This window comes from Psammomys obesus, unplaced genomic scaffold (genome assembly GCF_907164565.1).
Source record: "Psammomys obesus unplaced genomic scaffold, mPsaObe1.curated_primary_1811, whole genome shotgun sequence".
NCBI classification, from domain to species: domain Eukaryota; kingdom Metazoa; phylum Chordata; class Mammalia; order Rodentia; family Muridae; genus Psammomys; species Psammomys obesus.
The window spans coordinates 19,565,746-19,589,732 of NW_026596134.1; the positions used below are offsets into that span (position 1 = coordinate 19,565,746).

A 23,987-nucleotide genomic window follows, 5' to 3' on the forward strand; every position below is an offset into this window, starting at 1 on the left:
GCTCCATTGTGTGGAGGTAGAGTTCCCGAGAGGTGTTCTGTCTGGTTAGTTTTCAGGGGTCCTGAGACAAAGAAATCTCTTTTTCAGGCACGGTTTATTAGAACTCGTAACCTGATAGCCTGGCTTAAAGCATAAGGTAACACGCTCATGGCTTCTGATTGGTATGACTTACCCTTTTGGCCTTGGAGAGATCTTCCCCGCCAAATCTCACCCCCACCTCCCCACTTTCACTTCACCACACTTTCCTCCCATGCAAATTGCTCACCAAATAACCAGATAAGTTTTTTTTTTTTTTTGGGGGGGGGGAGACAGTACTAAGGGCTTGTGAGCATTTTAATACATGAGTCCCACTAACTAATTGAAGTGTACATCTGACTATTACTATGGTTTTAAAGTAAACCAGCATGACATTTTGTCTGAAAAGCAAATAGAAAATCCCATTTTAAAAGGCTTTAACGTCGAGAGGTGGACAAGAGGTGGTGTTTGGGAGGGGGAGCCTTAAAAGATAAGTGAGTTTAATTAAATTTATGTGAGCATGGAAGTATTAGATTAAATTGGCAACACTCCAGGAAGAAAAAGGTCTGGTGTTTGATGCGTGCTTCCTGTGATATTTAAGGGAGAAAACTAAGGTCTTTGTACGGTATGCTGAGGATTCTTTGAGGGGAGGGTCGCCAGGCAAACGGAGGAAGCTGGGAAGCAGGTTTCTTGTGTGGCACTCAGGCTAAGGGCTCCTCTCTCTCTCTCCATGCTGAGGGTGAGAGAGTCATTCTGAGCAGTCAAGTAGTGCATTGTTAGCAGGCTGAAAACAAGCCATAGAATGCACTGGCACGTGAAGGGGATACAACTGCTGCCTCTGGTTCTCGGTCCAACCTCGACTTTAATACCTGCGAGAAACACACAAACAAAAGAACGGTGTATTAAAGGCAAGATAAAGCGAAGGTAAAGTTAATTGGATCACAACTGTATCGTATACTCGAGGCTCGCTATTCTTTCAACAGCCCTGAGGAATCATCTCATCATTACATTAAAGTGGGAAGATGCTGAGCCAAGACACAAGCAGAACAGAAACTACGGTAGAAATTGCTCAGGAAACCCTGAGTGATACATGTGGATGTCTGGCGCGTGCCCAGGTGTCGTTCGGATGCATCAGTCTTTGGCATTTTGGTGCAGGCAGCACCGGGCAGGATTCTGTATAAGGAGCCCATACCCAGGTTTTCGAGCAGCAGTGAACAACAGCTAAAACAAAACAAATGGGCCCCGGAGAGCAGTTGAGCATAAGGTTGGTCTGTGAGAAGGGAGGGGGAGGCGAGCTGGGTTAAAAAGCCTCTTCAGTCTGTACGAAGTCCCTCCTGCCTTCATTGTCATTATCGGTGTTCCTGGGGTGATAATGCCAGATGTTTGCTTCCTTATCCATGTGGCTTCCCCTTGACTAATTAAAAGCTGAGAGTAACTGCCAGCCTTCCAGTCAGCCAGCTCTTTGTCTTTTGATCCAAGAGAGGCACTTGTTTTGATTGAAAGCAAGTGGTGAGAAATATGAGGTGGTGGTTTTACCTGGAAACTCCAGGTTTAAATCTGTGACTGTCCAAATATGACAGAGAGCAAATAGACTTGTACCAAGCCATCCCGCGCCATGCATGACATTGAGAGCCATTCTGGCTCCATGAGCATTTTCACGTTTTGGAAAAAATTATATTACCCTCCCTATCAAACTTGTCTCACTCCCAGATCTGGAATTCTGTGACTGAGTACATTTTGGAAGAGAATAGTTGATGACTCCTCCCATCAATGCCCTAAAGACCTAGGCTTCTTGTCTTGAAACAAATTGGATGCAGTCCTTGCTTAATTTGGCGTTTCTGAGACATCCTCGTGGTGACTTACTATCTTCTATTATTCTGTTGTGTTTTGCACTCTTGGTATTGTAAGTAGTGATCCTACCCAGCAGTTTGAAAACCGAACTACCTTTAGTAAGTCAGAGTGAGCCTGTGCACTCCAGGCAGCTTTGTTTCTGAGAAAGGTATGGGGTTCCTCTTCTCACCTGAAGAATTCTCTCCAAAGAGCCTTCAGGCACTTCCTAGAGGAGCCTACTCTTCTGTCCTGCTGTGCTCTGGTTTCTGGAATTCTTTCTTCTTTTACCCCATGCTGTCCAGAGCTCACAAGTAGGCGTTTAAAGCATTCAAGTGGCAGTGGCGAGTGGCATTCTCCAAAAGGTCATGGTGATTTTTCTAAAACAACAAAACAAAACAAAACAGAAGCAGTGCTGTTGGGATATATAATAACTGCTGTTAGGTTGCAGCCAGGCTGCATACATGTTGGAGCCTAGGTCAGGGAAAAAAAAAAAGTTGTAGATGCAGCCCAGGTAGCTTTTGCATGTTTCCTAAATGGTGACAAATAGGGCAAGGGTGAGTGAAGGATAGAGAGAGAGTGAAGAAACTAGCTAATGGAGCCAGCCTGTAGTCTCCAGCAAGCTCCAGTTTTCCTGCTTCTCTGGGGCTGTTATCTGGGGCTTACATGTTATCTTTCTCATGTACCATTTCTTCTTATTGTCTTCATGCTGAGGTTGGGCGGGCAGGTTCTCTCCTCATCAATGCTCATATCCCAAGCTAAGAAAAGACCTTGCAGAGAGACAGGTTTGCCCTGGCCATATCCTCATGTCAAGCACACTTTCAAATGTCCCCAAAGAATGATATACATGATATACACCTCCAGATTGCTTTTGTTTGGTGCCGTGCCCACTGAGGTCATAAAGATTTTTAAGGTGTGTGCATGCATATGCAAACCACAGGCAGAAATAGAAATAGGTATGAAGCTTTAATGTGAGAACCTTGTATCTTTTCTAGAGGAATGTCAAAATGGTGGCCCTTGCTTAGATAATCGCACATGGCTGGCGGTGACATTTTTCTCCCATTCTGTATAATAAATTGATTGCAAAAAAAAAAAAAAAGAAAGAAAGAAAGAAAAAGAAAAAAGAACCAGTCATTCTCTTTGACTCTATTCCATTGCAGCATGATTTTGTGGCTCCGTTTTACCAAGTGGTGCCATTTGGCTTTCGTAGACTTCCAATCTAGGTCTGACTCCATTGCTTGCTTTGGCCAGTAGAAATACAGAAGCAAAGGTGTATGTTCCTAAATCCGGACCTTGGGAGAACTCACATACTTGTGCTTGTTCTCTTGGAATAGATGCTCCAATGGATGGCTCAGAGATCCGCTTCCACCAGCTGATAGTGCTTGAACCAGCCAGCTGTCCAGACGCTTGAATGTCCCAGCAGAAATCAGACAAACCTACTCACCCACAGAACGATGACTGATAACAAGTACTTATTGTTTTAAGCTAGAATTTAGACTGCTTTGTTATGCAGCTCTCAGCTAACTGACACATTTGGTCCACCTGGTCCTGGTTCCTGGGCACATTTTTGTGTCATTCACAGATCTGATTTGGTCAGCACTTGGAATTCTGTTAAATTGGTGTTAGGTGAGGGGTCCTCAAGTCTTAAGATTGTCCCCATTACCGTGACGATTCAACACAGGCCCGTATCTTGTGCTAGAGTTATTTCATCAAATATCTGCTGATGGGTTCTTAGAACCTGTAACTTGCAAAGCTCTGGGGACTGGCCAAGACTAAAAGCTAGTAACTGTGGATTTGCCAACTCACTGGATTGTCATTACTGCAAATGCAAATGATTCTAGTTCATCCAGCACTTAAGTAACAGCTGGTGTTTCAGAATTTGTTACAGACTCTACTTTTAGCTGCAGAAATACACTTTATTAATCTTCAGGGAAAGCACACTGGCCTTGATGCTAGATGGTAGGAAAAATCACAGATGCGGATTGATAATTAGAGTTATGTAATGTTTACCCTTGCATTCCCTGGAGCTAAGACCAGGGCATGGACTCATGAGTCTTGGGCGTTAAGAAGGTAATAGGACTCCAGATTTATGGTGTAATGAAGAAAACTATCAGAGATCTCTTATTTCTATTACATTTTAAGGAAAAGCAAACACTATTTTAACCCTTACATTACAAGTGAACTCTTAATATGCTGGGTATATCAGCTGTTGCCACAAACAGCTACAGACTAGGCACACTTTTAATATCAGTGCTGAGGCAGGCAGCAGTAAAGACAGACAGGTACCTGTGAATTTGAGGTCAGTCTTGTCTGCAAAATGAGTTGCAGGACAGCCAGAACTACATAGAGAAACTCTGTCTCAAAAAAAACCCAGTATAAACAACTACTGGATCCCTGAGGCATACAATAATGCCCATTTCTTCAGCTGTCTGCAGGTTGAAGAGGGGAAACAGCCAATTCTAGACTGAGTTCAGATGGAGGTAGCTTTACCACACATGCCCCTCAAGATACTCCTATACCAACCGCTAGCCAGAGCATATTCTTTTCATGGTGATGGCAAAGACAAGCACATAACCAATTTATAGTATCCCAGTTCCTGCTTCTAATTATGTCCCCAACCTTACACCATCCTAGCATGCCACATGACCAAGTTTAGTGTTAAAGGTCAGGGAAATAGATCTACTTCCTTAGCACGGGAAATGGCAATAGGGTGGTTAAATTAGTCACTGCCATTTCCTTCTTTGGAAAGGACCATGGAGCCATACTTGGATTCCTGAGTAGCCAAGAGGCAGACCATTGTCCACCTTTGGAGCCAATCTGCTTGCTCCTGGTAATGTGGAAGTACCGTCAGACTCTGTTATGACCTAGCTTGATGAAATTTCAAAAGAAAGGAACGCTGCAGATAACTGACTGAAATCTCTGTGGAGTGTCTCCATTCCCACCCACCTCGTCCTCTGAGTCATAGGTGTGCAGGTCACTGGGTTGGCTGTCCCTTCTCTAGCCCTAGGAGAGTAATAATAAGTAACATCATTACTCCAGGTCCTATGGCATCCCTTCCTCATCATTTATTATGTCTGGGAGGAAAGTAACCAGTTTGTATCTAGTCGGGTTCTTGGGGTCTTTCCCCAGCTCCCAAACCAGTTGCTATGGTTAAGATGTTTAGATGAATGGATGAATCTTTTCCTGATATCATCTTCTCTTCTTTAACTATAGCCAGAGCCTCCTGTTGAGATAGGAAATCGGTGTTTTAATATAGGATTGTGATTCTCAAATATCCTCCAGGGTGGAAACTACATAGTACAGTGTTACTAAAAACAATAGCGGAGCATTTTATTTTAGGCAATAGGCTTTGCTGGCTGGCGCTCATTCTGTGCTTTTGCATCTGTGCGTTGCATCAGATTTTACCTCATCGCTCAGCACAACTGGGATGCAAAGGGTCTCATCTAGTAGCCAGCTCCTGAGGAGTTTTTCTTTTCTTTTGAGACAGGGTCTCTCACTATGTAGTCCTTGTTAAAAATTAAAAATAAGAAGATGCAGGGGGACAACCGATATATTCTCTGCCAGAAGTTTATTAGAAGGGTACGGAGGAAGTGGGTAGCAGGGCATGGTGAGGAAAGAGAGATGGAAAGGGAGGATGGGAGAAGGGGGCACAGAGAAGAGTGTAAAGAGAGTAAGAATAAGAAAGACCACGTGTCAGATCGGCCCTTTTAAGGGGGCACGGTAACCATGCCTTCCAGGTGTGGTCACCTGGCTGGGTGACGACACATGACATCATCATAGGTTGCTGGGCAATCCAGAAGCAGGTTGTGTTCCAAAATACTAACAGTCCTAGCTGGCATTGAACTCAAAGAGATTTGCCTGCCTCTGCCTCCCAAGTGCTGGCTTGTTTCACTCCGCCCAGACTCTACCGTATTTTTTTGAGACAAGGCCTCTCTCACCGAAATTTAAAGCTCCCCCAGTCTGGCTAGACTGGCTGGCAAGGGAGCTCCAGAAATTAGAATGTTCACTTAGCCTACCTCCTCCATGCTGGTATTACCAGAAAGTGTGACAGACAGTGCCTGACTTTTTTTTTTTTTTTAAGTGGCTGCAGGGGATTCAAACTTGGGTCCTTTTGTTTGTCCAGCAAGCACTCTTCCCACAGCGCACTCTCCCCAGCCCCTCAGCTCTTGCTTGGTAATCTGATTGCAGCTGTCTTCACCAATAGCTTATAGAATAACATTACCTACTTACTGCATTTAGCCTCCAGAGGAACTCCGCCTTCCTTATGTCTGTGCTCCTTGGGAAATGAGGAAGTTGAGCAAGGGGATGTGTTTGACAACATGAGATTTCCACTGCACAGTGTAAGGAAAGAAGCCTGGATTAGACATAGGACATTTGTAAAGTATATTCCCCAAAGGGTTTTCACTGGTGCCTTTACCACAGAAATGAATTAGCCCTGCACAGTGCTTCTTTGTGTCTTTTCTAAGTGCTACCTGACATTTCTGCTGCCAGGTACTGTAAATGAGAGACCATGGCCACATGTTCAGTAACCGCGTGCCATGATTCTCTAATACAGTGGTTCTCAACCTTCCTAATGCTGCAACCCTTTAGTGCAGTTCCTCATGGTGTGATGACCCCAAAGCAGAAAATTATTTTTGTTGCTACTTTATAACTGTAATTTTGCTACTGTTATAAATCATGTTATAAATATCTGACATGCAGGATATCTGATCTCTGACCTCTGTGAAAGGGTTACTCGGGCCCATAAAGGTGCCACGTCCCACAGGTTGAAAACCTCTCCACTAACAGATTATACTACTTCTAATTTATTCAGGGAAGAAAAACTTGATTTAAATAAAAGACTTATTTAAGCTAATTTGTGGGAGGCATGAGAGCATTGGGGCAGAAATTTCTAGTGATGTTGTTTGTTGAATGAACACTTGTAAATTTTCAAGCCATTGCCCTCGCCCAGAACATTCAGTGTCTACTGTAACTAGCGAATGCTCTGATTATCTGGCATAGATTGTTTGCTGGTGCTGCATAATGTGCTGTGTTTTTAGCAATCACTTAACGTCCACCTCCTCCTTCATGCTTAATACCCAGGGCTATGCCTGGCTTGTTTTCCACGAAAACGCAGGGCCCACACAAGAGTGTGTAAATCAACGGGCATTTGGTGGGTGGCAGAATGATTAGACTCGAAGATAACTGCATCCAGCTGGGAGGAAATCAGGGTTCCTCCTAAGTATTTCTGCCCCTGAAAAGGGGCGGGGAAGGGTTAATGTTCTCTCTGGGAGCTGGAGGGATTTGGATTGGGATCTCAGCAGAGCTGCTTGAATCACATTCTTCCTGCTACTATAGCAACAGGTTGAGAATTCTGCCAGCATTGTCGCCTGCCTACTGGAAATGCCTGAGTGCGGGTAACTTCATTGTCTCTCGGGGACAGCTGCTCTCTAAGATCTTTCAATGAAGCGACGTGTCTGCAGAAGAGAGAAGCCCTTCTGCAAATCCAGAGCTAAGGATCATGGGCAGGCAGAGAGAAATCTTACTTTGACTGGAGGGATATTTCCTATCATTTGTCCCTTGAAGAGGTGTGAGGTAGAGAAGGAGTGGAGATAAATCTTTTATCAATAGAACCTTTTCCTCCATTTTTAACGAGGCATTCCTTTTGAGAGACATCTCATGGGTAGCATTTGAAAAACTTTCCTTGATTCTTTTTGCTAACATACAGAAATAGGCAAAGCTCCTGGATTACTGTTGAGTTTGGAGATGCCAGAGTGGGCCACGGTGTGGGTTGTTCCTCTGCATTTATCAGACCTTCTGACTAATATGCTGCCTGTGTTGTTTACTGACAAGAGCTGCAAAAAAGAATGAGAAGTGGAGGGGTTCTTTTTTTCCCCAGATGGGGGTGTTGTGATTTGAACATTGGGGAGGAAGGTCTGTGAGCAGAACTGACTCAGGGGAAGTTTCATAAACACTTTAAAATTCCCGTTTGTTGCTCAGGGCTGCAGTTTAGGGTCTCTGTTGGAGGCAAGGAAAGCTTGAGTGTGGGAATAATCAAACTGTTGAGCTAATTGTAGTTCTTTCTGGGATAATGAATAAAATTAGTAAACCTTAATCTAAAAAGAATGGTTATGCTTATTCTTGATTTTCCTTTATGTAAGTCTGTGAGCCACATGTGTACCTGGTACCTGTGGAGGTAAAAAATGGGCATCAGGTTCCCTCCGACTGAGGTTACAGCCGGTTATAGCTGGGAATTGAACCCAGGTCTTCTGGAAGAGCAGAGTATGGAATTTAACAAGCATTTTGGTTTCATTGATCTTATTACACATTACAGCTTAGTTTTCACTTTGCTGGCAGATGTGCATGCCGAGAAATCTGCTGGCTTCATTCTCTGTATCTGGTTTACAAATGCGTGCTGATTAAAAAAACAGTGTGTTTGGCTTTTCTTTAGAAAGGGCATTGGGCTTTGGGTTTTATTATTAAAAGGGCACTTTTAGGGCAGAGGAGGAGCTTAGTTGTAGATCATTTACAAAGTATGAGCAAGGCCTTAGGCTTACTTCCCAGTACTACTCCCCACCAAAAAATTCAATTGAATTTTTTTTTTTTTTTTTTTTTTTTTTTTTGTACTAAAACCCCAATAGATCATTCCAAAGCAGTCCAAACAGCAGTCCCGGGACAGCAGTTTGTAATGATTTTTCTTTTGTTTTAATTTCATGTGACTGGGGACTTGGGGGAGTGAAGCCATCTGATTTGCTCACTATTGTATATATATGTAAGGCTGCTCAGTGGAAGTGAGCTGAATCGCTGTATGCACGTCGGTTATAGAAATCCATATGAAGCTTTAAGGGTCTCAATGATTTGCTTTCTCTGCTTTCCTTGTCTTTTACCCACCTTACCTCAGACCTAAAGCCTCTGGATTCCTATCACTGATCTGGTCGTTAGGCGGGTTTTAATTTTCCTTTACTAAACCAAAAGGCCTTTCCAGCCAGAATGTATGAAATGGTGAGACCTTGGAAGAGCACACAATATCATAATGGAAAAGCCAGTGTGTAGAGGCGGGGGGCGGGGAAGGAAGTGGAGAAACATGGGACTGAACTTCTCTAATAATGTGCCAGAAAAGTATGAATGTTTTCAAAAGAACTGGTAGATTTCTGTAACTCGGTGCAGTTATGGTTAAGGACAGAACAATGATTCGTGAAATCATAGCTAGCCCTTCTCATTGTACCTACAAGCAAAGCAAAGCAACAACAACAACAACAACAACAACAAAAAAAAAAAACCAAGGGACCATTTTGATTCTAAGCCCCAAGGTTTATCTAGATGCCTGAAAGGAAGAGTGAGAATTCCTTAGGTTTGAGGTGTGATGGACTGTTATCCTCCAGGAAGAGGAAGCTTAGAGCAAGGTGATGATCACTTCAGAAGACGCAACTCCTTTGGTCTCTGTGCTTCTGTTTCAGAGGAAGTAGCCTAGGGGCTGGGGGTTGCCTAAGAAAAGTAGGCCTCTGTCAAAAGCCTGAAATTTCCAGGCTCTAAAAGCCCAGGCATTTTCCGTTTATCTTAAGAACAAGGCTAGATAAGTGTTAGGGCAGGTAAAACTGGTTGTTTCTCTTTTGGTCCTCTCCCTGAGATGACTCTAAGGACAGAGTTGGTTGTCCAAATGGATGTTGCTCATGTCATTTTTACCAGCACCCGCCCTGCACAGAAATGCCCATAGCCTGCCTACCTTCAAGCTTGGCCCCACCCATACTAAAGAGATAAAGTCCTAGCCAAGTTCTGGCCTCCCCTGAGCCACTTCAGGAAGAGAAGAATGACTAGAACAAACACACAGTCTCTTCCCTATAGACAGGAAGGGATTTCAGCCAAGAATGCAAGGTGTGCCTGGTGGCCTTTATACCGAGCTGCACAGATACTGCACACACGCACATAGCTTATTTACTTCGGCAGAGGCAGTATGGTGTCATGTTGGCCAAAGACCAGGGAATAACTGAGTTGACAAGCAGCCAGGTTATAAGGCATATATGCCTTCCCAAGCAGTGTCTTGCTGTTCCTTCCCTCACAGAGGCAAACCTAGTGCTGGAGGTCATGGTGCTTTCCTGTCTGACACCCCTGGGCTAGTTCCAGAGAAGGTCTGCTATAAATACTCTCTGGTTATCCTATCTGTCTGCCTGCTTGTGGACTTATTCAGGAAAATGTGTAATAAAGCAAATTCATTTCTTTTTGATGGAAAATCCTTTTACAGCTCAGCTGTACCACTTACTGGCTATGTAACTAGCAGCTATATCATTTAACTTCTCTGCACCTCATCACATTCATCTTATTTCAAACTCGTAGCAATATCTCTCATAGAAAAAGAAAATTAACCTTTTTTTTCTTTTACAATGACTGGAACATTGTATTAATATTTTTGGTTACTGTTGTTGTTTGGTTGGTTTGGTTTTGGTTTTGGTTTTTGGTTTTTCGAAACAGGGTTTCTCTATGTGGCCCTGGCCTATCCTGGAATTCACTCTGTAGACCAGGCTGACCTCAAAATCAGAGATTCACCTGCCTCTGTCTTCAGAGTGCTGCGATTAAAGGAATTCTACCTGTTAATTTTGTTGTTGTTGTTGTTTTTAGTGGATAGCAGACAAGCGTGGTGATGGGCAGAAAGAGAAACAGCCTTTTCTCTTTTGGTCATTTCCTATTGGAAATACCTCCATGTTTGGCATTTCTTAGTATCGGGGCTGTATTGGAGCATGGCGAGGGGAAGAGGAGAGCTAAGTAGAGCAGAGGTAGCCAGGCAGGAATTGGGAGTGTTGGAAACCTAAGCCCCATATTCCCCTGTGTCATTGCTCTTGTGTTAATGCTGTACAGCTTGAGTATCCAGTGGCCTTTTATATACAAGGTGGAAAATGAGTATGAATTCTACTCAGTCTTCCAGGAAGTGAATGTAGGTTCTAGAATAACTTTCTTCCTTTCTCCAAGTTCTTCTGTGCTTGTTCTTTAGCTCAGATCCTAGCCCAGGCCTGCCACATTGAACAAATGCCTAGCACAAATGAAGGAGGAAGGCAGATGAGTGTTGCCGAGGACTCCATGCTAGAAGCAAATAGGCAGTCATAGAACCATTTGGCACTTAGAGTAAATACCTTTTAAAAAGTCAAAGAGCAGCCGGGCCCAGTGGTACCCAACTGTCATCCCAGTACTTGGGAGGCAGAGACAGGCAGGTCTCTGTGAGTTTGAGGCCAGCCTGGTCTACAAAGCGAGTCCAAGACAGCCAAGGAGCCAAGGCTACACAAGAGTAACCCTGTCTCAACTCTCCACGACCCCCCACCCCCCCACCCCCCCCCCCCCAAAAAAAAAAAAACGTAAAAGAGCAGATACAGGCTCAAACTTTCACAGGCATCTGACCTGGAAGGACTTTCAGGTTTGTGAGAAAGGGAAGTGAATCACAGGACTTGGAAAGAGGACACAGGGGAGAGGAAGCAGGAGCTTTCCTGCTGTGAAAGAGCTGACAGCATATTGCAGATGGTCAGGAACCTTCTCCATCCCTCGTCCTCTAGCCCACGAACCAGGAACACTAATGGAGTTGGATATAATGCAGAAGGGCCTGGCACACAGTAGATGTTAGCTGTGATTAACCTCACGTAACTCCTGGAGGCCAATGAGACTTCTCCGTTGTGTAACTCAAACGTTCCTACTGTTGCTGATGTTGCCACCTCTCAGGTGCCTGCTACAATGAGCTGGTAGAAGCTGCTCACCTTGGCCCATCTACCTGCAGCTCCACAGAGTCTCAGCTTTCATAGGTTAGAATTAAATGACCCATCGTGAGAGTCTGTGTCTATCATTGCCACAGATGGAAACAGAGACAAACCGTGATAGCAGACAGGCGTGGTGATGGGCAGGCGGCTGTCTTCGTGGTGACTGCAGGAGAACACCATATATACATGCTAACATGAATTCATATTTTTATTATTCGTTCATAATTTGTGCCTCACCAAAACTGCACATTTTTAAAAAAACGCTTTCTACGAGTCCAGGACAGCCAAGGTTACACAGAGAAAACAAAACAAAAAGCTTTCTAATAGCAGTTGGTTTCCATGATTACACTTTACAATAAAAAGTCTTAGATGGGTCTTAGATGGATATAAATTCATCCTGTCAGTACTACAAGACCATCTGACCATCTCCTTGCTTTAAAATGTAGAGTTGAGAGTTAAGGGTATTAAGTGAATTCTGTAGCCAAAGGGCAGGACTTTAGGGACCTATGTACACATACAGTCTGTTGGCCTGTTACTTCCTATCGCTAACAGAGCTTGAACAATTACAGAGCCGTTTTCCTGAGCTGCAAGGATGATGGCCTGTGTGGAGGATTCTCGGATGACACCACCTCTGGCTGAGTCTCTTCCTGTCTTTGGCCTTTACCTCTGACTCTCCCATGGGAAAACCATCTGTCTGTTTAAAAAAAAAAAAAAGACAGTAATGAGAAAATTAATAGTGGCTGTTTTTCCCAGTGAGGGATTCCCACAGAGCGTGTGTTCCACATACATGGCCATGATTAAAATGGAACGATTCTTGATCTCCTTTATGATCCAAAGATTGACCTTGTAAGACTACTACATAGTAGAACTTCGTCCTTTACCTTGCCAGTCCAAGGAAGGGGTCAGCTGTAAGAGTGCACAACCTGGAAAATCCACTGAATAACTTAAAAAAATTCTCTTCACTAAGTAATGCTACAAGGTTTATATCAGTTTTAAAAAGAAAGTAAAGGGTTAAAGAGATAAGATGTGTCAGCAGTTGAGAGCACTGGCTGCTCTTTCAGAGAACCTGGGTTCAAGTCCCAGCACCTACATGGTGACCCACAATTGTCTGTAACTCCAGTTCCAGGGATCAACTAGTTCTGGCCTCCATGGGCACAATATGCCCTTGATACACAGACGTACATGCAGGCAGAACACCCACACACATAAACATTTAAAAATAAATAAAAAGGCGTAAAGAAGTATTTGAGGAAACATCATCCTTCAAAATATAGTAATTAATCAGATTTAGCAAAATCTAGAACTTTCGAGACTAGGCTAAATGTTAATCTGTAATTTAAATCCAACAGTAATTTCTGTAACAACATCTCGATCAATTAGCCACCTGTGTCAGACAGTGTGATAAATATTTATTTCTCCTGAGACCTCACTTAATTTTCCTAGGATTGGGAAGTAAACATGATTTCTCTCCTTTTAGTGATAGGGACACTGAGACCCAGAGTCAAAGTTACTTGATCTAGGGGCCTTTTGATGATCTAGGGGCCTTTTGATAATCTAGTTCCAGTTCTGTAAAGATGGGGCAGGCAAACGCCAGGGAGAGGTTGTACAGCTGGTTCTCCTGTTAGCTCAGCCTGTTCTACCTGGCCAGCACTGCACACCAGCCAGCTCTGGAGTACGGAGACACAGCCCACATACTACAGAGAGAACGGCACCTGACCCTATCCTTCCAAACAACACCTCTGCCTCTCTGCATAGCACCGTGTCATCCGGGCATGTCTATGCATTGAGAATGTCTATTTTTTCATTCATTCGTTTTATTTTTCCTGGTCTGAAAAAAAAAATGCCTGCCCCCCCCCCCCCCCATTTCTGGCTCCCTCTACAGCCTATGAGCTCCAAGAAGAATCCCTGTGAGTCAGTGCCCTACTCTTAGCACATGGGTGCTGCGGTATGACTTGTCAGCTCAGAGTTTCTGGTTTCTCAGCTGGATTGCACAAATCCGGAGAAAATAAAAGTCTTGATGGTGACTAATGACTGTAATAATGGTTAAAACTTATAAATTTCTGTTTGGGAAATCTTCACTGAACCGATTTATATTCAATAGGCAAAGCCATTCTTCTTCCTTACAATAATAAAGTCAAAGATATAATAGCTCTAGATATGTTATCCGATTTATCAACCTCCCCCGTGTCATGCAGTATTAATCCTTTGTGATGCCTTAGGAAATTGAAGCCAAGCTACACTTTCAGACACCAGCCAAAAGACAGTTGGGTCCAGATTTCTATACTACGCTGTGGCACCCCTTTAAAAATAGAAATTTACTCAGTTTTAATTCTGACTGTTTTGAAAAATTGCATACAGTCAATGCCAGGAGATGAAGCTTTGCTACCACTTGTGCAGGCTGAACACAACATTGGTGTTCAGAAAGCACTTCCAGAGAGGTGCAGTCAAGGGAAGCCTTATGTTCTAGTTGCTTCTGTCAGTGGGTTTGCATGGTTCACTAGCTTAGATGCCTTCGGAGGCTTAACTTGTGCAGCTTTATCCATCTCCCTTGTTGGTGCTGGCTTAGAAGACGGAAGAGAATGCTCACTGAGATAAGTCCCCGACCGCCTTCCCAGTTATAACGCTGTTTTAAAGGTGTGTGCGTCCCCATGCCTGCTAGCTGATATTTAGAACTCCTTTAAACTTCCTAATTACTTGTTTGCCCTTCCAGTTCAGTAAATCAGTGCTTGTTATGATAGCCACCAGCTGAAAAGATAATAGCTATGATTCTTGGGCACAGCTACAGGGCTTGTCTTTGCTGGTGCTCATTAAAGGGTTAGCATTCTGTTGTAGTTGAACTCTATTGGAGATACTCAGTGTTAGATGCATTTTCCCTTTGTTCTTTGCCCTGAAGGCTAGTGAGAGGAACATACTATTTTTTCTCCTGCGTGTATCAGAAGCCTGTTTTTTTTTTTTTTTTTTTTTTTTAAAAATCATCCTGCTGTAATCAGGGATGGACAAATTCTCTGAAGGTGAACTTTCTGTTCATATAGTGTGATTGTTCAGACTGTGCTCAGTATCGCTGTGGTTTGAGTGTAGAATGTCCCTTCTAGGTTCGTGTATTGGAGCCCATCATCAACTGTTTGAGAAGGTTGTGAACCATTAAGTGGGGGAGCCATGCTGGAGGACATGGGTCACTGAGGGTGAGGCACAAGCCTTCTAGTTTTATATACCCCATCCTGCCTCCTGCCAGCTTTCTGCTTCCCGACTATCATGGCAATGTGACCTCACACTCAGCCACAATACCTTCCCCACTTTGATTATCTCTATCAGTGCTTCTCAGCCTAAGGGTGATGACCCCTTTGACAACCCTTTTACAGGGGTCGCATATCAGATTTTCTTTATACCAGATATTTACATTACAACTCAACAGTAGCAAAATTACAATTCTGAAGTAGCAACAAAAGTAATCTGCTCACCACAACATGAGAAACTGTATTAAAGGGCCATAGTGTTAGGAAGGTTGAGAACCACTGGTCTTTATCACTTCATAAACTAAGCCAAAATAAACCCTCCTTCCCTCAATTGCTGTTTGTCAGGGCCCAGCAATTAGAAAAATGGCCAATATGTTGATGGGTAAACACGGAGAACATCAAGAGAATCAAGAGAAGAAAATGGGAGTTAAGGAATCAGCAGGCCACTTTGGTTACAAGCAACAAAAATAAATATTGTCCATCCAGAAGTTTTACAGGGAAAGTTTGTTGGGGAGGGGAAGTCTGGCGGGCAGTGTGTTTGCAGGATCGAAGGGCAAGGTGGAAGATCAAATTGAGCAGCCAGTCTCAGAAAGGGGCAAGAGCCTGAGCAGCAATGGTTCCCTTGGCAGCAGCTTGCAGGTGGTTCCTTCTAGGCACCATCATCTCAATGAATGAGCAGCAGTGTTTTCATTTTCATGAAGAGGAAATTCCCAGGAAAAAAAAGCTTTGCAGAAACTTATGGTAGACAATGGCCACAAGTCAGTCTTTCTAAGAAAGTGTCTTCCAAATGAATCTTAAAGAAGACCCAGAAAGCACTAACCATAAAGGAAAATAATCCATAAATTAGATCACCTATGAATTAAAAGTACCTGTTAAGTTAAAGCCATCTTATTAAGAAAATTAAAAGCAAGCCACTGCGTAGGAAGAAATGTTGCCAATAGGTATAGCTGAGAGACTGGAGAGATGGCTCAGAGGTTGAGAGCACTGTCTGCTCTTCCAGAGGTCCTGAGTTCAATTCCCAGCAACCACATGGTGGCTTATAACCATCTATAGTGAGACCTGGCGCCCTCTTTTGATGTGAAAGCATACATGCAAATATTGTACACATAATAAATAAATAATTAAAAAATAGGTATAGCTGAACCACTCACATGCAGAACATAGACAAACTGCTATGTATCAGCAGGAACATAGCAAACAACAAACTTATAAAGATAATGCCGTGGGCTGGCAAGTTGGCTTACCAGGAAAATGTGCTTGTCAGGTAAGCCTTGTGACCTGAGTTCGATCCCCGATCCCAGGTAAAGGTGGAAGGGAAGAACCACCTCCACAGAATTGTCCTTTGACCTCCACTTGCGTGCTACGGCATGCCCGCTCCACAATCATGCTCTCTCACAATAATAATAAACATTATTTTTAAGAGGCACTTTCTATAAGAAGATAGCCAGATAACCAATAAAACATGCAATAATTAATTAATGCCCTGATTAATTTTCAGTGAAAGCCAAATAAATCTAACATGACATACCGGATGGGCACCATCATAGCTGAAGTGAAAATGGCAGGCAATATCAAGTATTAGCAAAGGTACAGACCAGCAGAGCTCTTAGACACTGTGGGTGGAAGTGTAAGTCGGTGCAGCGACTTCGCACACTGGAAGACAGACTGGTCCTGTTTAGTAAAGCGTAGTGAGAATTCCTGATTTCTTTAAAAGCACAGAAATGTTATAGGAATATGTTTTTGTTTCAATCCCAAGTGTGGGGTATGGGACTGCTTCAGACTGTCCACAGTAGCTAACTATGATCTGGCTCATGCTTTGGCAGGGGCATGATTTGGCCAGCTGAGCGTAGTTTGTGCTTGGAATTTGGGGGACTTTTGAGAGGGTATAGAGATGTCAGAGCTTCAAGAAGCAGGGAGGCTCATGCTCCTTCTGCTGCTGCTGGTTGCTATTTGCTCCTGTTACTGTTTGCTGTGCCTGCTGCTGCTGTTGCTGCTGTTGAAAGGTTACTGTTTGTTCTTGCTACTGTTACTGGTTGCCGGTTGCTGCTGGTGCTGGTGCTAGTTGCTGTTGCTAGTTGCTGTTGCTTCTGCTGCTGGTGCTGGTTGTTGGATTGCTGGTTGCTGTTTGGAGATAACCTGACAATGAAGATCAAACTTTCCCCAAGGAGCTCGAGGCCCCTAATCAGTAGGAAGTAGACTAATGATATCAACACCCCCTTTTCCCTCTAGCCTTCTTTCTTCCCTACCTAGTCTTGAGGATTTGGAAGGGAAAGGAGTGGTATAGGGAGGTAGGGAAAAAAAAACTCAATAAAGTAGCCAAAAGTCTGGCTACACCAAAGTAAGTACAAAAACTGAGGCACTGGCTATAATTTCCTAAATACAGAAACATCAAATATCTATAAATAGTCCCAAGGGATAAACTGTCTTCTTCATGCATTTCAATATAATACAGAAGTGTTCATATATGACACGCAACAGCATGAATGAGTGTCATGAACATAAATAGCGTATACTGTCTGGTTTTACTTATGTAAAGTTCAAAATCCTACAAGGTACTCTATGGTGTTAATATCAAATAGTGATCATGAGAAGAGGGCAGTTGGCAGAAGGAATGGGGAAAAGTGAAGTCTTTCTGGATTCAGGCTGTGTTCTGGTTTGGATCCATTAATGTCTTTATGAAGCTTTAAACATAGATAGGATTTCTGTTCTTTTCTGTGTGTTTGATGTTTTAATAAACATAATATTTGCAAAAATAAAAGGAAAAGCTGGGCTTGGCGTACTTTTAGACTAGCCAGGGTGCTATAGCAAATTCCAGGTCTACTTGAGCTAAATGGTGAGACTGTGTCTCAAACAAACAAACAAAAACCAGAAATGAAAAAAAGGAGGGAAGGCAGAGACATGAGATGAGAAAGGCTAAGTCATCATTGTTTGTATTTGAATCCTGATTCTAACTGTGCATTACTTATTAAAGGGTGACAGTGGCAGTACCTACCTCAGGGCTGTTTTAGTGTTTTATTGCTGTGGAGAGACAGCATGACCACAGCAACTTTCCTTTATGACTTATAAAGGAAAACATTTAATTGGGGCTGGCCTACAGTGCAGAGGTTTAACCCACTATCATCACGGTGGGAAGCATAGCAGTGTGCAGGCAGACATGGTGCTGGAGAAGGAGCTGAGAGTTCTACATCTGAATCTCTAGGCAGCAGGAAAAGAGAGTGGGCCACTAGGCCTGGCTTGAGCTTCTGAAATCTCAAAGCTCCTCCCCAGTGACACACTACTCCAACAAGGCACTCTTTATGGACCTCAGACCACCACAGGGTCTTATTAGATGGATTCAGTAACAGTCCACACAAAGTGCTTAAAACAGTATAACAAAAAAAAAAAAATGAATCCTATAATACATAATTGGGTAGTGACTTGTCCCTATAATATGTGCTGGTGGACCAAGGAAGTATGGACCGGGCATCCCTAATCCGAAAGTCTGGAATATTCTAAACTCCAAAGCTTTTCAGACAGACATCACACTAGAGTACTCAGTTCTACTCCCGAAACACATTCAAGTTATTTAAAATGTATGAAATTCCTTTGGGGCTGTATGTATAAGGTGCATATGCAACAGAATGAGTTTTGTATCAAAACTTTGGTCTAATCTCTGAGCCATCTCAGCGTATTTACCAATACTCCAGAATGACTATTTCTGGGCTCAACTGTTTATTCAGTACAGTACCCTGGCCTTGAGGCAAGGTTAGAATCATCACCAATAGAGATAAGAAACCACTGGGAATTCCAGATTAACCACGTATTGGTAAGAAAAGTATGAATTTGGAGCTGGAGCAATCATTCAGCACTTACGAGCACTCGCAGATCCTGAGAGGACTTGAGTTTGGTTCCCAGCACCCACATCTGGAGGCTCACAACCACCTCTAACTCTAGCTCCAGGGGATTAAAATGCCCTCTGGCCTCCAAAGACACCTGCGCTCACCTGGTGCACAGAAACTCTTGAAGGCACACATGCACATACACACACACACACACACACATACATACACACACACACACACACACACACACACACACACGAGACACATATAAAATGAATAAGTAAAGGAATCTTTAAAAACAGAAAAAAATACAAATTCTACACAAGGAGTGATTACTGCGGTAAAACTCATGGGGTGGTTATAGGAGCAGATTAGTGTTCGCCCTGCAGGGATCTGACTGAAGGAAAGTACAAAAGTACAAAGGCTGTTGTTTCTCACAGAGGTGCTGGGGACATGAACGGGTACAGGTGTGAATGTCTTATTTGTACCTTTCCCTCTGTGTGTTTACAGAAAGAAGATGGTTTTGAAGCTTTTTACCCACAGACGAGTTGTCTGAACTAATTTTTTTCTTCTCCTGTAGACTATGAAAGCTCTCCTTGTTCTCTTCAGGATGAGTTAAGTCAGAGCGCTGTAGTGTTTCTTGTTACCTCATCAGTTTTCTAGGGGACAGTGACAAATTGGGACAGATTTCTTCCTGTCTTGAGATTTGAAGCCTCTCCCAGGGCTCTGCTTTGTTTGTGCAATGACCTTGTGTCGTTGTGAATGGACCTGTCACCGTGAGTTAGTTTGGTAGTGCAATGACTCAAGCACTGGGGCAAAGGGCGCTTCTGCTTATCAGTGCTATGGCTTGATGCCTGTCCCCACCATGCTGTTGGCTTCCTTTTCCTGTGTTTACTCACAGACGCACCTGCAGGTGAGCCCACAGCCTGACCCAGTACATATTTAATGGGTCCAGACAATAGCTTAGATTTGGATTCTAGTAGAGCACTTAATAATGAGTTAAAAACAGCATAGAAGATGAAATAAAATGAAATGCTGGAGCCTTTACTTTCAAATTGTTTATAGTCCAGTAATAAAGTACGTCTGTTTCTTCCAAAAGCTGCAGTTTTCCTTTTCTTATTCTCTCCTCATCTTCTCCTTGGCACATGTCATTTCACATTCTCATCTCATTTATATCTCCTCTCAGAGTAGCATTCCATATAAGCAGGCTAAAAGCCATTTGAATCAGTTTCTCTCCAAAAGAAGCCATTCGCTCATAGCCTTGTTCACACCCACTCAGAGCCATTGACAGCAGTGCATTCTGTTTATTATAATTGCAGAAAGAGCTATTTATTAGATGTCCGTGTTCTATGCAGGGTACTTGCCAGGAACTGGTCCACATCATTACCACATTCTACAAGGCATCATTTAATAAGTGAGAGCCTGAGGTTCAGTAAGTGGCACCAGCTTTCTTCCCACACGGCCTGTTCATGGCACAGTACAAGCCCCCATTGTCCCCAGCGTTTCATGTACCTCATAGAACTGGGTGAGCTGTTTGCTCTGCTGATTCAGTCATATAAATGCCCATGATGCCAGAGATCATAGAACCAACCACATAGCTTTGCATACGTGCAACTGACAAACTGATGGCAGATGGGCATGTTCTTTCTTTCTTGATTCTAGTTTGACTCAGGTGTCAGCAAAGAGCCAAGTGGGCCTTGCTTACAGACTCTTAGCTCATAGTTTAGAAACACTTTAGTATTCAACAGGAGTAGCCTGCCATGCCATCATGGGGGCACCATGCCTATGCTGCTATCTATATTAAAATCTTTGGTGCACCTGAGCTTTCTAGCCTCTGCAGGAGGAGCCCCTTAGTGTTGAGAAAGCTGTGCTATTTTGGTCCTGCCTCGCCAGGCCGGCTCTCTCTGAATGACTTAATACCTATTACTAGCATCTGTTCTCGACACTTGCAGATGGGCATCCCATGCTGGTTAGGATGAGTATTGCTGTGAGCTGGGCACAATGCCAGCAGCTGATAGGTAAATACTTCTGAATGGATAGTTAAGGAGGCATCCGCTATTCTCTCTCATGCCCTATTCTGGTCTCTAATGTTCTCATAAACCACTCAGAGAGAGCCAGCGTCTGCTCAGACCGAAGGGTTGTGCCGTAGGTTAGGGCTCAGGCCCTGTTCAATCGAGCAGGGAGTCTTAACGCTGCCAAGTCACTGTTGATTTCCTGGCCGATACTCCCCATAACAGTGCAGTGCAATGGGCTTTTCTCTGCCTTCTCCTCTACGACTACTTGCTAGCCAGAGTGGGGACCCAAAAAGCACGGCATAGCAGGCTAATGTGTAATGTGACCTGGGTGTAGGTTGGGACTCACTCTGCTTGCAGGGTTACCGGCCTCTGACGACCCGGCTTGGAGTTCACGGTGACTTTCTAAGGCTGCCTGCCAGGTGACGGGGTTTACACCATCTGATGCAGCTGAGGTTTTTGTGGCCTAGAGCGGACACCCTCTCACACTGGACTTGGTGCCATGGGGAGTGGAAACACAAGTTAGGCTCTCGTTTCCAGCTTCTGTGCTTTGTTTTTGTAGACTAGGAAGTCATTCCCTAGAGAGCCATAAATCTTTTATTGTTCATTTCCTCTTCCCTAAAGGGAAGCGTCTCTTGCTTGCTAGCAGTTCCAGTGGGTTTTGTCCATGGCTCTAATGTCCCTACCATGGGGCCAAAATCCCTGTCCTGTAAAAATAACATTATTACTTTTTCCTCTCTAGTGACAGGTTCCTGGATAGATGGATCATTTTCTGCATATATTGAGATGGTCTCAAAAGTTAATATACATGGCAATGAATGTCACTATTTTCATTCTTTTGTTTTGTTTTGTTTTTTAAGACTGGGTCTCTCTGCGTAGCCCTGGCTGTCCTGGAACTCACTCTGTAGACCAGGCTGGTCTCGAACTCAGAGATGCCTCTACTTCCTTAGTGCTGGGATTAAAGGCGTGCACCACCACCTCCCGGCTTATCATCGGGTGTTGATTACTAAGGTTAGAAACCTTATTGTAAGAATATGTTAGAAACCATATTGTAAGGGGTCAGGAGGTGCAGGAGAGATGGCTCAGTGGTTAAGAACATTGGTTGCTGCTTGCAATTGCCCATAGCTCTAGTTCCAGGGGGTCAGATACCCTCTTCTGGCTTCTGTGGGTACCAGGCATGTACACGGTGTACATTGACAGATGCAACCAAAACACTACTTTACATAAATCTTCAAGTAAAAGAAAAAGCAAAAAACCTAAGTTATATAGCATGGCATTTTACAAATGGCATTCATGTGTCCCACTTGGGCCTCTCATCCGTTTTCCAGTGTGTAAGTTATTATTTTCCTTAAAAGTAGGCGACTGAAACTCAGAACTCGAGAGATGCCAGATGTGGTGGCACACACCTGGAATCCTAGCACTCAGCAGGTAGAGAAAGGAGAATCAAGGGGCTCATAGCCCCACCTTCCAAGGACCACCTGAGGGTACATTAGATCCTGTCTCTCATCTCCCTTCATCCTTCCCCAAAAAAGGGGAACAAGAAATTGCTTGAGATTGGCTAGTCTTGGTGACACTAAGTTATAGCCTCAACGCATTGTATAAAAGGTTACTCAGGACCAGACCCTGGCTGTAATATCACTCTTTCTTGGCTCAGATCTTAGCTTCTCTACTTGTGTGACTTTGGCTGATCACTGAACCTCTATGCCTTATTGTTCCCATCCCTAAAATATGGTTACAGTAGGGGCTGCCCCGGGTAGGTGTCTCAGAGTTCAACAATACCATCTGGGCTTCTCACGGGATGGTATACCTAGCATGCAGTGGCCCGTGTTCAGTGAGGCTTAGCTTGACTTCTGCTATATATGCAAAGGTCAGGTAACAGATACCCACATACCACTCTGCTGTTTGTTTAGCTGCAAATGAGATTCGAGCTGAACCCCAGCAAACGCCCTAAGTATGGGGCACAAGGGTAGTGTTTTAAAGAGAAAAAGGCAGTCTGTTGGTCAACATTTCACCGAGTGTCACAGCTGGGCATGAAGCTTCAGATTTGAAAATAGCAGGCTGATCACATTTCTTCCTCTCTGTCTACGTAAGCGCCTGCCTTTAAATGTCAACGGGAATCAAATTTACTTCATTGAACCAACCCATCAGCATCACTCATCCTTTACCCAGCATCCTTCTTTGTTATTTTTCATATGAGACCTGCATGATCCCACAGAGGTAGCTAAATACTGCATATACATACCAGAACTGGTATTTGAATGGTTTGCCCTACAGCCCCTTTCAGTGACCCAGTGTGTCTGCTAGTAGCCTAATCAGACAATGCCAACAGCTCCTTTTTTCTTTTCTTCTGAGACAGGATCTCATGTAGCTCAGGCTGACCTTGAACTTGGCCCGTAGCTGAAGCTGGCCTTAGGATGCTGCTTCTGTTTCCTAAGTAGTAGGAGCATAGGTATGGTGTCACCATGCAGAGCAAGCAGGCTCTAAAACTACACTTGCAGAGCGATACCCACACATGCATGGTTTTGGCTGTTCGCATATGGAATATGCAGCTTGAATAGAGCACACTGTGGTTGTGACACTGATCATCCCAAGCATTATCTGTGTGTATGTCTACATGTGTTTGTACCTTCACGTTATAGTTTGTCTCTTAAAAGTCAGAAAGTTTGCTATTTAGCATATATTTATAGGAACAAAATGTTACTGATTTTAGAACAAGGTGACTTGGAATATGTATCCACCACTGTGCTTTGAACTGAATTTGAATGTGAACATACTACTAGTTTCAATGCCATGGAATCCTGAGTCACTCACAACTGAAGCAAAAGTACACTCACCCTGTGTTCCTAGGGACAGATGTTGAGTTAGTACTATCCCAGAGTACTGTTAAACTGGTGCTTTTAATATTAACAGTCAGCACGCTGCATCCCAAGGCTTTGATGTAGGTGCTAAGCCAAGCCAACACTGGAGGAGACCAAAGCACCCTGGTGCTGAATAACAAGGGATCGCTGCTGGCCTCCTGGTCATGGGACACAGGTGCTTGGTCACTGTGGACACCGCCGGTAACATCTGTGCCTGGTGGGATCAGAACGGGAACTAAGCGTTTAATGAAGAAGACATTTTCAAATGGACCTCACGGAGGGCCATGTAGCCACTACCCGGGTGGCCAGCCTTCTGCTATGTATGTATGCCAAGGAGACTGCAAGCTTTGGAATGTTCGAGACCAAGGCCCAGGGCTTCAAGCAGTACCTGGAGGAGCCCCTCACCCAAGTAGCACACTCGTAACAGTGTGATGGAAGCTCAACTCTTTTTCAGTTTTTTAAAATAATGTATTCACTTTACATCCCGATGGTAGCCCCCTCTCTCGTC

At 43.8% G+C, this 23,987-nt stretch overlaps 1 protein-coding gene and 1 pseudogene across 2 annotated transcripts in view; both read left to right on the forward strand.

Moving 5' to 3' along the window:
• Positions 1-23,987, forward strand: part of Ston2 (stonin 2) — a 148,115-nt gene that overhangs the window by 99,857 nt on the left and 24,271 nt on the right. The window lies entirely within an intron of this gene.
• Positions 22,350-23,903, forward strand: LOC129666048 (ragulator complex protein LAMTOR2-like; annotated as a pseudogene).